The 13,458-nt window shown below is 36.3% G+C and overlaps 1 protein-coding gene across 2 annotated transcripts in view; it reads left to right on the forward strand.

Moving 5' to 3' along the window:
• Nucleotides 1-280: 280 nt before the first annotated feature.
• The window catches only part of LOC131299962 (uncharacterized), a 32,182-nt gene continuing 19,004 nt past the window's right edge, over nucleotides 281-13,458 (forward strand). The window contains exons 1-4 of one of the 2 annotated variants that reach the window (XR_009190828.1): nucleotides 281-364; nucleotides 2,437-2,532; nucleotides 3,540-3,631; nucleotides 4,670-5,011. The gene's annotated coding sequence lies outside the window, so the exon portion shown is untranslated. Of the gene's footprint in view, nucleotides 365-2,436; nucleotides 2,533-3,539; nucleotides 3,632-4,669; nucleotides 5,012-13,458 lie in introns of those variants that run through there. The other variant, XM_058325560.1, reaches the window with a different exon arrangement.

The raw sequence follows: 13,458 nt of genomic DNA on the forward strand, positions 1-13,458 counted from the left end.
GAAAGAGATGCAAGTAACTAGGAAAGGATAAGTATGGAATGTAAAATAATAATCCAATAATTATGGTACTAATCATGATCCTAATTGATTGTTGCCGTGTGCTGAGTGATCTTCCCGTGATGTCCGCTAATATTATGCTTTTATAATCCTAGTTGATTTAAAATATGCATTTTGCTTTTGTCGTAGACTGAATGTACTCTCTCTCTCTCTCTCTCTCTATATATATATATATATATATATATATATATATATATATACACACACACACTCTCTCTTAAGCAACAACTCAAAAAAGAAAAAAAGAGAAGAGAAGAAACTCGACGAAGAAGGAAAAGCAAGAGGAATTAAAGGATCTCCAAATTAGGTGAGTTCAATCAATGGTTTTTAATTTTTTTGGTTAATAGATCACCAAATTGTATCTTTCCTAATTCCTTTTTCGTAGACATAAAGAGGGGAGGTAACAGTAGTCAAGATTGTTTTTTGATTTTTTTGGTCCCAAAGAAGTGGGAGTTGAAGAGGAGAGAAATATAGCGGATCAAAAAAAAAAAGGAGAGAAATATGAACACTTGCGAAAAAAATTCAAAATATTATGTACAAAAGTATTTTATTTTTGTATTTGAAATTTGTAAGTGTTTTTTAATTAGTAGACTGTAATTTTAGGATGGAGGGAGTAAAAATTAGGAAGTATAGTGTTTTATTTCCATTTATCTATTGATCTAACTATATAGTACGTACGTTGAATATGGTTTTCATTTTCACATGTTGGTTGTTTTTACTCCATTCTTGCAACCTTATTTTTCTTCTTCGTTTTGTGTATTTTCTTCATATTCTCTGAATTTTTATTAGATTCAAGTGATATTTTCTGGATAAATCATCTATCTCGATGAAATAAGTCTAAAAAGTACAAAATTATGAACGAAAGCAAAACAAGTTCATTGAAAACGAAAAAAAATATCAAACAGCTGTCTTATTAAATTTTTTTGCTATCAATTCATATTTTTATAGTTTTTCGATTTCTCTCGTCGAGATGAACGATTAATCCCAAAAATTTCGACGAAAAGCTAAACAAAAAAGTTAGAAAAAGTAAAAAATGCCGAAATAAGTTTCAAACTTGTATGTTTACAAAAACACAGTTCTTGGAATTTTTTTTATTTACCTTTCTGACAAATTTATGATGCCATAATAATGGTGACATATTTGTGATGAATTTACCATGGACTAAGAAATTTTTTTCCATGACTCTATGATAAGTTTACCTGTATTCATTGCATGAATGTGAGTTAAAGTACGTAGGACCGGTTAAGATAAATTTTTCTTTGGATGTTTATATAGTTTTGAATTCCTAATCCATTGGATAGTTTATGGTTTTACACTTTTACTTTTACTGAAGAAAAGAAATTTTATGATTAATTTATGATCGAGTTTCAGATATTATCATATATTTCCATAAATGTTATAAATTATAAGTAAAATGCGTCTCACAATTTTTTTTTATCCTATCGAAATCGATCTAGTTCATTCTTAATCAGTTTAAAAAGACGTTTCATTCTTGATGTATAAACCGAAAATAAAATCTGAATTACGGAATAAATATAGATACCTCTTCATCAACCGATACGACATCCCTAAAATAATAAATGCTAGCTACTTGTGAATTTTGTTTCTCGACCTCTATATTATTTTGTTGTTTAATTAGGCCATGATAGAGGAGTTGAATAAAATGGCTAAAATCTATTATAGATCATGCTCACCAGACGTGAGAGATGCAACACAAATTCTTCAAAGACATCGATCACGACAAGACAAACACATCAATCACGACAAGGACGGGGAAGTGAGTCTCCACAAATTTCTAGAGTTAATGAGGCAAGAAGGCCACGTGAAAATGAACAGTCGCGACTTTTTCAAAACCCTCAAAAGAAAGGAGAGTCGAACCCTAGACTTCCCGGAAGTACTAGCTATTTAACTAGTTCTCGGGATAACCATGCTTTGCCGGCACACAAGAGGGAGCAAGGAATTGCCAGGGCCAGGAGTACTCATTCGATACAGCAGTATCGGGTAATTGAACGATGAAAAGTTACTTCAAACAAATGCTAGCTCCTATAATTTTAGTCTACGTTGTTTTTTTTTTTTTTTTTGATCTGAGACTTCATTGTTAATATTTGTAAAAGTTTTTTTTTAAACCTTCAATGGCTCTCCGCAAGTGGGTAATGGAATTGAGCCCCTGGATTAGTCGAGGTTTGCAAAAACGAAACTACTAATTAACTTATTCAAGTACATATTATAAATTTATATGTTTTTTTTTTTTTGGCAAAGAGAAGCTAGATACCATCAATTAAACTAGAGAAACTGAGTCATAATGACAAAGTAATATAATACATACAGGAACCACAGTTAGGTTCTAAGATGGCCAACGGTTGTTTGTTTTCTTTTTAGCCGGTGCAGCGAACGTCATCTGAAGTTGCAGCATCCACATCCAATGCAACCAATATTGCTATTGTTCCTCGTGCACCACCACACCACGGCGGCAGGGTGAGTATCTTACTTTTTGAAGAGGGAAAATATTCTATATTTTTATTATTGAAAAAAAAGTACCTTAATTGCCAGCATTTGAGTGTATTTAGGGCTGCTAAACGGACTAAGGTCACGTTTTAGAACTCCAATAAGCTGCTTATTTTTTAAAAAGACAATTTCAAGCTAAAAAATCATATATTTAGGCAAATAATTTTTTTAGTAATATGAATTTTATTTGATAGATCTCATTGAGAACTTTTAAACAGTGCAAAAAAATTAAAAATTTATTTTTCAATTACATTATTTTTGAGTTTGAAAATGTGAAATAAACTGTTTATTTTTTAAGAAAGTTTCTCCGGTATTGGCATGGTTTTGGTTTTACCATGCTAATTAAACTCTTTTCTCTGATCACCATGCATGTTGCCTGTAAATAGTACTTGAAAACTTGAAGTGGTGCTACTTGAAAGTACTCACTCTGCCCCTTTTAAGTCCCTTTTAAGTGTTCAGTTTTGTAACTCTAACTTATTAAAAAGACATCATTATTACATCTTTCACATTAACTTTTACCTCCACTTTTATTATTTACCCTCAATGGAGACATCATCATTACACTTTTACTTACTAACTTTTCAAAATGAAATCCACTTTTAGGGGCAAAATAGAAAATTCACTAACTTTTACCTTTTAACTTTACAAAATTGATACTTATTAAGGGACAACCCAAAATGGAATACTGAACTCTAAAAAAGGGACGGAGGGAATAGTAATTAAGGCCAAACTGTCTTAAAAGAAATTGTCAAACTTGTTAGTAGTTGATACATAAAGATCATTACACCTATTTTTTATGCGTCATAAACAAGCTTATTAATTTCTGAAGTTTTTCGATATATCATGGGTGATTAGTTTGGTTTTTTTTATTCCCTGAAACTTATTATGTTCATGGTTGAAAAATATGATCGATTACCAATCATACGATATAATAATTGCATTTTAATGTTGCTTAATTTTGTGATTTTGTTTTTCAGCACAAGTGGAAATTCGCGTTCCAAGCAATGAAGCTAGCAGTCAGTACAGGCGGCCTCGTAAGCTACTGCGTAGCCAACTCATGCACAATTATGTGAGAAATTCCGCGCGGATATATTGTCTATAGCGTGTTTGAAGTATTAACGTTACAGTCTGGATCATGCATGTAAGAGATTCCGGATTTTGCGTTTCGTGCGAACCTCTTTTACCAGCCGTCATAAACCTTTCGCAGATCCAGTCCATTAAAGACACAATCCAACGGCTAAGAACATGGTTCGCACGAAAAGCAAAATCCGGAATCCCTTACATGATCCAGAGTGATTAACGTTATGTTTAGATATATATTATTGTTGTGCGAGACATTTTGTGTTGATATATATATATATATATATATATATATATATATATATTAGGTTTCGGTGAGGGATCTCTCATTTTATTAAAATGCGGGACTCCCCTTCCCGATTGAATTTCGATGATCCGAGCCGCTCAAAGTGATCAGAACGTGATTTTAAGGGTCCCCGTGAGAAATCAGCAAAAAAAATGACTGGGAAAGGCTTCATCCGAGCAGTTTTCATTGAACGGTTCAAAAAAAATTGCTCGGATGACGAACTTCCCGGTCATTTTTTTTGCCGATTTCTCGCGGGGACCCTTAAAATTACGTTCTGCACACATTGAACGGTTCGGATTTTCAAAATTTGATCGGAAAATGTAAGTTCCTCATTTTAATAAAATGAGGGATCCCTCACTTGAAAATTTCTATATATATATATATATATATATATCCCTGTTTGAAGTCTCATTATTAGTATGTAATTAAGACATTTTGTGTGGATATGTCTGTCAGTCTGTGGTTGAAGTATTATTTGTTATGTTAGATATTGTTGTTATACATGTGGATTTTTTGTGATGATCGTATGTCTGGTTTCCAAATACTATTGGAGCTTAATTAAGACATTTTCCGTAGATATACTTATATGTGTATTAATTCAAAGTATTATTATTTCATATGTGAGACACCAACTCGGTGCCGATTAAGGCTAGCTGTGTTGGAATTTTTTGAGGGACCAACAAAAGCGTTTGAAGGGACCTTCTCGTACATCGATTGACTTATCCGCCGTCTCCCTTTTAGATTGGAAAGAAAGCCCCATTCTGAACCCATTCCTCAGGGAGCGAAGCGAGCAGCTAGAGAAAGTCTCACTGCAGAACTAAACAGAAGGGAAGAGCAGGATGAAGCAAGCAGCAAAGACGCCACTCCTTCGCCTATTTGAGGATTAATTCGTTGGCTAGGAGAAAAAGACTTATATATCTAAATTAGTTGTTGATCTTTACTAGTATTGTATAACCGCTAGGTTATCATCCTCCAAACCTATTTTGCAGAATGGTCTTTGCTAGCCCAAAGATTTCTGTAACGTCCCGATTTTTGGAGACATTATTTAAACATTGTTTCAAAATGATTTTCTATTACAAGGCATTAAAGTTCCAAAGACCTCACCAATTCGAGTCACATTACGACATATCAATTTCAAATGTACTATGCCAAAATACTCTGTCGTACAGTTTCAAAATACTTAATTTAAATTAGAGAGCAACTAAGGGTACAACATCCGGGCCGGGTTCGACATTTTCTTCTTCGGTCATCGTCACTTCACCCTTATCCGTACGGCCTTTCTGCTCCTTCTTCAATACATATGCCTAGCGTTCGAATACCAAGATAACGTAGTACCGTGAGGGCTCAATAGCTAAAACATACCCAAAACCCATAATTTACAAACAAGAAGATATAGAGTGCAATGTAAATTAACAGCACTTAAATGCGGACCTCCCTTTTCCGATCAAATTTTGATGATTTGAACCGTTTAATGTGTGCAGAATGTGATTTTAAGGGTCCCTATGAGAAATCAGTAAAAAATATGATTGGAAAGTGCTTGTTTTGAGTAGTTTTAAATTGAGCCGTTTAACGAAAACTGCTTGGATGAAACACTTTTCGGTCAAATTTTTTGCTAATTTCTCGTGGAGAACCTTAAAATTACATTCTGATCACATTAAATGGTTCAGATCATTAAAATTAGATTGGAATCTACGAGACCCGCACTTAAGCTAAGTAAGGGATCCCCATAAGAAGGGGACTGTATATATGTATATATATTCAGGTTGCTCGTGGTTCGGTTCGGTTCGGTTCGGATTCCTAAGAATCCGAGTACCGAACCGCTAGTCACGGTTTTTACAAAATGAAATCCGTGTTTGGATCAAAAGTCCTACGGTTTGGTTTCAATCCAATCCGTGACTCGTGAATTGGTTACGGTTTTGTCCACCGATTTTAGCAAAAATAAAGTTCAAGTATATATCACACACTAAAACGGACGAATGTTACACTCAGAATTAAATTTAACACCACTAGAAAGTACTTGTTACATAAACTACCAAAAGTCTACTTCAGAAATCAAATTCAAACGAGTCTAAACACTTGTAAATTGTATCATAATATTACATAACATAAAAATAAAATAAAAAATTAGAAAAGAAACGAACTACTAAAATTGAACTAGGTTATCCGTAACTTATAAAAAAAAACTATGATTTACCCCCTATATTTTATATACATCTATACTATATCCTATTATTAAGATAAAATACTAAAATGGGTAGAAAAATGTTTTAACATTACTAACAATTAATTATATAAATACATATATATATATATATTTATAAAATATATATTTATTATTTATATAAAATAAATATCTCATGGTCTGGTTCAGTTAATCCACGGTTTCATAGTGAAAATCCATGGACCGAACCGCGAGTCACGATTTTCTAATTTTTTAATTCTTGTCCGGACCATTAATCCATAGACAAAATTCAAAAGGTACAGATCGGTTTGGTCCAGACCGATTTCATGGTTCACCGGATTTTTTGAGCAGCCTTAATATATATAGTAGAGAGAGAGAGAGAGAGAGAGAGAGAGAGAGAGAGAGAGAGAGAGAGAGATCTACCACTTAATGGCTGTGATGGCGAAAATGAATCTAATATGCTGCGGTACAAGGTGAATATGCATTGAAATTTTAGCATTAACAAACGGAATTTTGGCATTATCATCCTCCTAGTGAATCAAAGACTGCCATCTGACCTTACATTATATGCAAATTAACAAACGGGTTATGTACGTTTGAACCTAATTTGAAATGCCGTCCAAACCTTCTTTTTCGGTTGATCACAATCTTGATCCTACACCAGCTACTCAATTTACCAATTTTAGAAAAGCTTTGATTTCTTCTCTTTTTTTTCTTCTTTTTTTTTTCCTTTTGGGAATGAAATCAAAATTTCAGGTGAAGTTATGGGCAAATAAAATGCATGTTTTACCTCAATCGTAGGGTTTCAACGTTGGCCTCACAAGAAATGCCTTAAAACACTCAATTCAGTTCTCTCTCCCCCCCAACCCCACCCCCCAACCCCCCCTCTCCCGAATTTTGTTATGGGTACTACAATTTTTGTACCGAAAGTGTACTACATACTTGGTGGAAGGGGGCCCACTTCAAAAATTCAAAAGAGAAGCAAAACAAAGCCCGGGAAAATTAAGAGAAAAGAAAAGGAAACCCAAAATCCAAACCCCCAACAGGAAACCCAACTTTACTCCATTGACGACACCAAACTCCATTAACTCCATTAACGTTGACCATGCATGAACCTTCCCAATCTCTATCCCGAAAACCCACTTCTGTCTTCCACACCCTCTCTTTTAACTTCTACCCCCCTATTCTCTCCATCTCCAACACCATTTCCAGGGACCACCCATTTGAGGTTAGTAGTTGAAATTAACTTCTTTTTGTGAAACAGCAAAAATATTATAAGGATGAAATTAACTCTGAAATTAACTTCTTCCTTTTGCTCCATTTGTATGTGTAAACCACCACGGCTAGTCAATCTTGTTAGGATGTGGGTTAATATTACGAGAGGACACTTCTTCATTTGTATGGTTGTTTGAGACATGGCTTGCTTGCATGTCCGGGCGTTCTCCTAATGCCATCATCACTGACCAATGCAAGGCCATGCAAAATGCAATAAGTATTGTGTTTCCAAATGCGCGGCATCGTTGGTGTTTGTGGCATATCTTGAAAAAGATACCTGTAAAGTTAAATACATATGGGGCTTATGAATCGATTAAATCTAGTCTCTGTAATGCTGTGTTTGATTCATTTTCTGTTGGGGAATTTGAAGAAAATTGGAAGAACATGATTCATACATATCAGTTAGGGGATAATCAGTGGCTAAGTGGCTAGGGGAAAAATTTTGATAGAGTCTCCCCTGTTTTTTGGTCCTAGCCCAACGTCTACCATCTCAGTTAATACAGCAATAAAAACCCCACAATTGGCTTCAGTACTCAAACCAAAAAAAGAAGAGAGAAATGTGTACTGTGAATGTTGCAAGAGAGAAATGTGTACTGGGAATATTTTGTTGCTTGTTTTCTGTGGTAGACTAATAGCCTGGTGTTGGTATTTTATTCATCATAAACAAAACTTGGCCAAGGGTATAACCTTGAGAGCTAGCCGAAGGAAACAACGAAAAAAAAAAAAACAAGCCGAAACTGGCCAACCTATACTACGCTCACCACCACCTTACAATAAAGCAAAAAAAAAAACAACATTCCTAAAAGTGCCGGAGAAGTTGTTGCGGAAATTAATCTTGGGAAGCTGCTGCAACTGCATAGTCCACTGACCGTAGAACAATTTAATACTAGCTTTTCTTTCATGTAATCACATGGTAGTCTTGCCATCATCGTAAGCCTGCAAATTCCCATCATGTTACAAGGGTTCAATGCCAGCAAATAGGGAAAATTTCTAAGAAATTGGTGATTAGCATAGTAAAAGAAGGCGCATAAAAAATGTAAATGATCTTGTAAATAAGGTTTCTAGGAAATCCGAGGGCACCGACAAGGTTACAATCGGTCCATAGAACAAGAACGAGAAAAAAGCGTGCACAAGGACTGTAAGATAATCTCATCTGAAGGCAAGCACCGTCATATTCTTGTGGATAATCAGAGGGCCTGTATCTCAATTGAAAATAGCATTAAGCTATGAAAATAGAATGGATACAATCCTCTATTGCCTTTCCAAAAAAATTATCTGTGCACGGTGAACTTTCTGAAAGATTCTAGTCCAACAATGTACATAAGATGAGTACAGGGGAAGTAAATAATTTGGGAAAAACAGAGCAAGACCCAATTAATCCTCCAAATTTAAGCCCTAGTATAAGATTTGTTTTTTTTAAATAAAAAAAAAACTAGGGCAAAGAAAGAGGAAAGTCGAAACTAGCCTGAATTACAGAGATATTCGAAAGAGTAACTAGAAGAGGTCTGCAAGTTTAACAGTGAAAAAAATCAATTCACATACAAAAGAAACCTACAGAATTGCAAAAAAAATCGAGCTCAAAGAAGGGAAAAATTGAAAGCACAAATTAGGGTTTCGTTTTGCAGCAAAATCGATCCCAAAAAAAAAAAAATGCTAGAAAAGGTGAAATCGAACTCACCTTGAAGATCATCGGGAGTGCCTAGGCACGTTTCTCCGACGGGTTGGCTTGATTCGATAGCCTTGAAGATTAATGGGAGAGCTAAACCAGATTCGACATCCTTGAAGAATATTGAGAGAGCTAACTCGCCTTGAAGATTATCGAGAGTTACAACACAGGTTTCTCCCGCGGGTTGGCCTGATTCGACAGCCATCTCTCCATCCTGAGAAAGAGAGAGTGACTGGGTACAGAAGTTTCGGGAGAGAGATTGGGAAGGTCAACTTTAATGGAGTTCGGCGTCATCAATGGAGTAAAGTTGGGTTTCTTGTTTGGGGGTTTGAATTTTGGGTTCCTTTTGTCTTTTCTCTTAATTTTTCCAGGCTTTGTTCTGCTTCTCTTTTGAAATTTTTGAAGTGGGCCCCCTCCCTTCCACCTAAGCATGTAGTACAACTTCGGTACAAAATTGTAGTACCCATAGCAAAATTGCCTCCCCCCTATGGAAAACTCAAGAAATGAACAAATGAATCACAAGAAGAAGAGAGAGAGAGAGAGAGAGAGAGAGAGAGAGAGAGAAGAAAACAAATCTGAAAACTCAATTGTAATCTGTTGTTCGTTGAGTTACAATGCTGAGATAAGTGCTTATATATTTGCACGACACGATCTCACCAGAATTAGTTACAAGTACAGCTGTCCTGACAGCTGGCCCAACTAAGTACCCACTAAACCATCTTAACCAAACTAACTCAACTAATTACATTTTAACAAACACCTAACTAATGTGTTCTCTTTACAGCCCCCTGCAAACTCATGGGAGTATCCATGACCATGAGTTTGGTCTTCAAAGAAAGAAACCTGTCCACAGATAGAGATTTAGTGAATATGTCTGCAATCTGTGCCAATGTACCAATGTGTCGTACCAATATTTGTTTGCTAAGCACTTTCTCTCGAATGAAATGATAGTCCACCTCCACATGTTTTGTTCTGGCATGGAAGATGGGATTAGAAGCCAACGCAATAGTTGACTGATTGTCACACCAGATAAGATGAGGTCAATCTGTGCCAATGTACCAATGTGTCGTACCAATATTTGTTTGCTAAGCACTTTCTCTCGAATGAAATGATAGTCCACCTCCACATGTTTTGTTCTGGCATGGAAGATGGGATTAGAAGCCAACGCAATAGCTGACTGATTGTCACACCAGATAAGATGAGGTAAAGACGGAGACACATGCACATCAAGAAGCAATTGCTGAACCCAAGACACATCCGCTGCGGTCTGAGCCAAAGACCTATATTCAGCTTCTGTTGAAGAGCGAGCAACAGTTTGTTGCTTCTTTGCACACCAGGAAATCAAATTAGACCCTAAAAACAAACAGAATCCAGTTGTTGACCGATGATCCACATGATCACCAGCCCAATCAGCATCACTAAAACCAGTCAAAGTAAGAGGACTAGGCACAAAGTATAAACCTTGATGAATACTCCCCTTGATGTATCTCAGAATTCTTTTGACAGCAATGTAATGACTCTGTCTAGGAGCATGCATATGTTGACAGGCAAGATTAACGGCAAACGAAATTTCTGGTTTAGTGAGAGTGAGATACTGTAATGAACCAACCACAGTCCTATACCAATAAGGATTCTCAAATAATGGATCAGGATCCAAACTTGCTGGCTTAGTTGAGGAAGGGGAAGGACTGGGTTTACACTCATGCATCCCAGATTTAACAAGTAAATCTGTAGCATATTTACGCTGAGAAAGAATCAAACTTTTACCATGGTTTTCAACCTCTATCCCCAAGAAATAACTAAGAACACCCAGATCTTTCAGCACAAATCTTCTGCTAAGAACTTTGATCAACTCAAAAATATAAGTTGCATTGCTTCCAGTGATTATGATATCATCAACATATACAAGAATCAAAGTCACACTGTGATCATTCTTAAGAGAGAAGAGAGAAGGATCAGCCTTACTATTGACAAACCCCTGTTGAAGAAGAAAACTGGAAAATAAAGAAAACCAAGCCCGTGGTGCCTGTTTTAACCCATATAATGCTTTATTCAGTTTGCACACATAATCAGGATGAGAAGCACTCTTGTAACCAAGTGGTTGTTTCATATAAACCTCTTCTTCAATTACTCCATGCAAAAATGCATTTGTAACATCTAGCTGTCGTAGAGGCCAATCATAATGCACGGCTAGACTAAGAACAATTCTAATGGTTGGTTGCTTGACCACAGGACTGAAAGTTTCTGTAAAGTCTAAACCTTCTGCTTGTTGATTCCCATTAGCGACCAGTCTTGCTTTATAGCGTGCCACACTACCATCGGAATGTCTTTTAATTTTGTAGATCCATTGACATCCTATCACATTAGCCCCAGTGGGAGGAGGGACAAGAGACCAAGTCCCTTGTTGAAGAAGGGCTTGATACTCCTCTGCCATAGCAGATTGCCACACAGAGTGTTTAACAGCTTCAGAAAAATGAGATGGTTCAGTGTGTGGAAGAGTAGGAGTACAAGCAACTGCAGTCAAACTCACAATGGATTTAGGTTTGACTATCCCATGTTTAGCTCTAGTAGCCATAGAATGAGAGTTAACAGGAAAGGATTGAGGTAAAAGCAAAGAACGTTGAGTAGGAGAAGCATGACAAGAACCAGATGAAGAAGACGAAGAAAGATCAGATGAAGAACCAGAAGGAGGACTAGAAACAGGAGATTGAGGAGTTGAAACAGAAATAGAAGCAGGAGAAGAACACACAGGAGACTCACAGAAAAATTCAGGTGGAGGAGGCACAGAAACAGAAACAGGATCTAAGAAGGGAAAATTGGAAGAAGAGGAGGTCTGCAAAGAACCATCAGAAAGAGGAGAAAAAACTGAGACAACTATATCATCAAAAGAGGTTAAAGGAACAATAAAAGATGGAGTAACAAAGGTAGTATCAGAAGAGGGAGTAATGAGAGTAGTATAGGGAAAATCATTTTCTATAAACTTGACATGCCGAGAAGTGTAGACTTTTGTTGTTTTAGGATCATAACATCTAAACCCTTTGGTGTTATCACAATACCCTAGGAAAACACAAGGAGTCGACCTTGGAAGCAATTTATGACTTACATAAGGTTTAAGCCAAGGAAAACAACAACAACCAAAAGGTTTAAGATTGAAATAGTTAGGAGAGGTTTTGTACAACAAAACATAGGGGACTTGAAACCTTAAAGATGTGTGAGGTAAACGATTAGCTAAGTACACTGCAGTAGTTAAAGCTTCCAACCAAAAGGTAACAGGTAAACTAGCTTGAAGTAAAAGAGTAATGGCAGTTTCAATCAAATGTCTGTGTTTTCTTTCCACAAGACCATTTTGTTCTGGAGTATGAGGACATGTAGTTTGATGAACTACACCAGTAGAAAGAAACAAATGAAGAAGAAAATGATTGATGAATTCGCCTCCATTATCACTTCTAACAGTTTGAATGGAAGTACCAAATTGAGTTTGAACAAATGCTTTGAAATCAGAAACCTTATACTTAACCTCGGATTTGTAGTGCATAGGAAACAACCAAGAATATCTTGAAAAATCATCAATAACAAGAAGATAATATTTGAAACCTTTATTAGAGGCAACAGGTGATGGCCCCCAAACATCCATGTGTACTAATTGAAAAGGAGCAGTAGTATGATTGTTGGAAAAAGAAAAGGGGAGTTTGTGACTCTTAGCCATATGACAACAGGTACAATCAGGCACAAAAGAACTGTTAACAGGTAGACTAAACTGTTTGACTAAAGCAGTAAACAAAGGAGTACTTAGATGCCCAAGTCTTCTGTGCCACAGCTCTGCTGAAGTAGAATGACTAAGAAGGGCAGTAGTTGAAACAGCTTCTGAGGAAGAAGCAACTCCTGAAGAAGAAGACACAACTCTAGAGTGATTCAGAATAGGGTACAAGCCCTTGTGACATGGGCCTCTGTAGAGAATCTGAAGTGTGGACTTGTCCTGAATGACAAGACCATTTGAATCAAAGGTAAGTAAACAGTTATTATCTTTAGCAAATTGATGAACGGAGATAAGATTGTGAGTAATGTGAGGAGTATGTAGAATATGAGAAAGACGAAAATTAGCATTAGGTGTAGGAAGTAAGCCATTACCAGTATGAGTGACATGCACTGTACTCCCATTTCCAACCAAAACACCTTCATTTGTTGCTGTTGGCTGAGGATGTTCCAAATTCAGGTTTTGCATATTGTTGGTGATGTGGTTTGTCGCCCCACTATCAAAATACCAAGGTGGAGTAGCAGAATTGTTGAAGGTATCAGAACTGTAAACAGGAGAAGATGTAGTAGGAGTTTGTTGCATAAAATAGCTTCCATATGGTCCAGAAGAAGATGGAGGCATGACAAACCCTGCGGTAAAACCAGCAAATGGAG

Source organism: Rhododendron vialii, chromosome 9a, assembly GCF_030253575.1.
Source record: "Rhododendron vialii isolate Sample 1 chromosome 9a, ASM3025357v1".
NCBI classification, from domain to species: domain Eukaryota; kingdom Viridiplantae; phylum Streptophyta; class Magnoliopsida; order Ericales; family Ericaceae; genus Rhododendron; species Rhododendron vialii.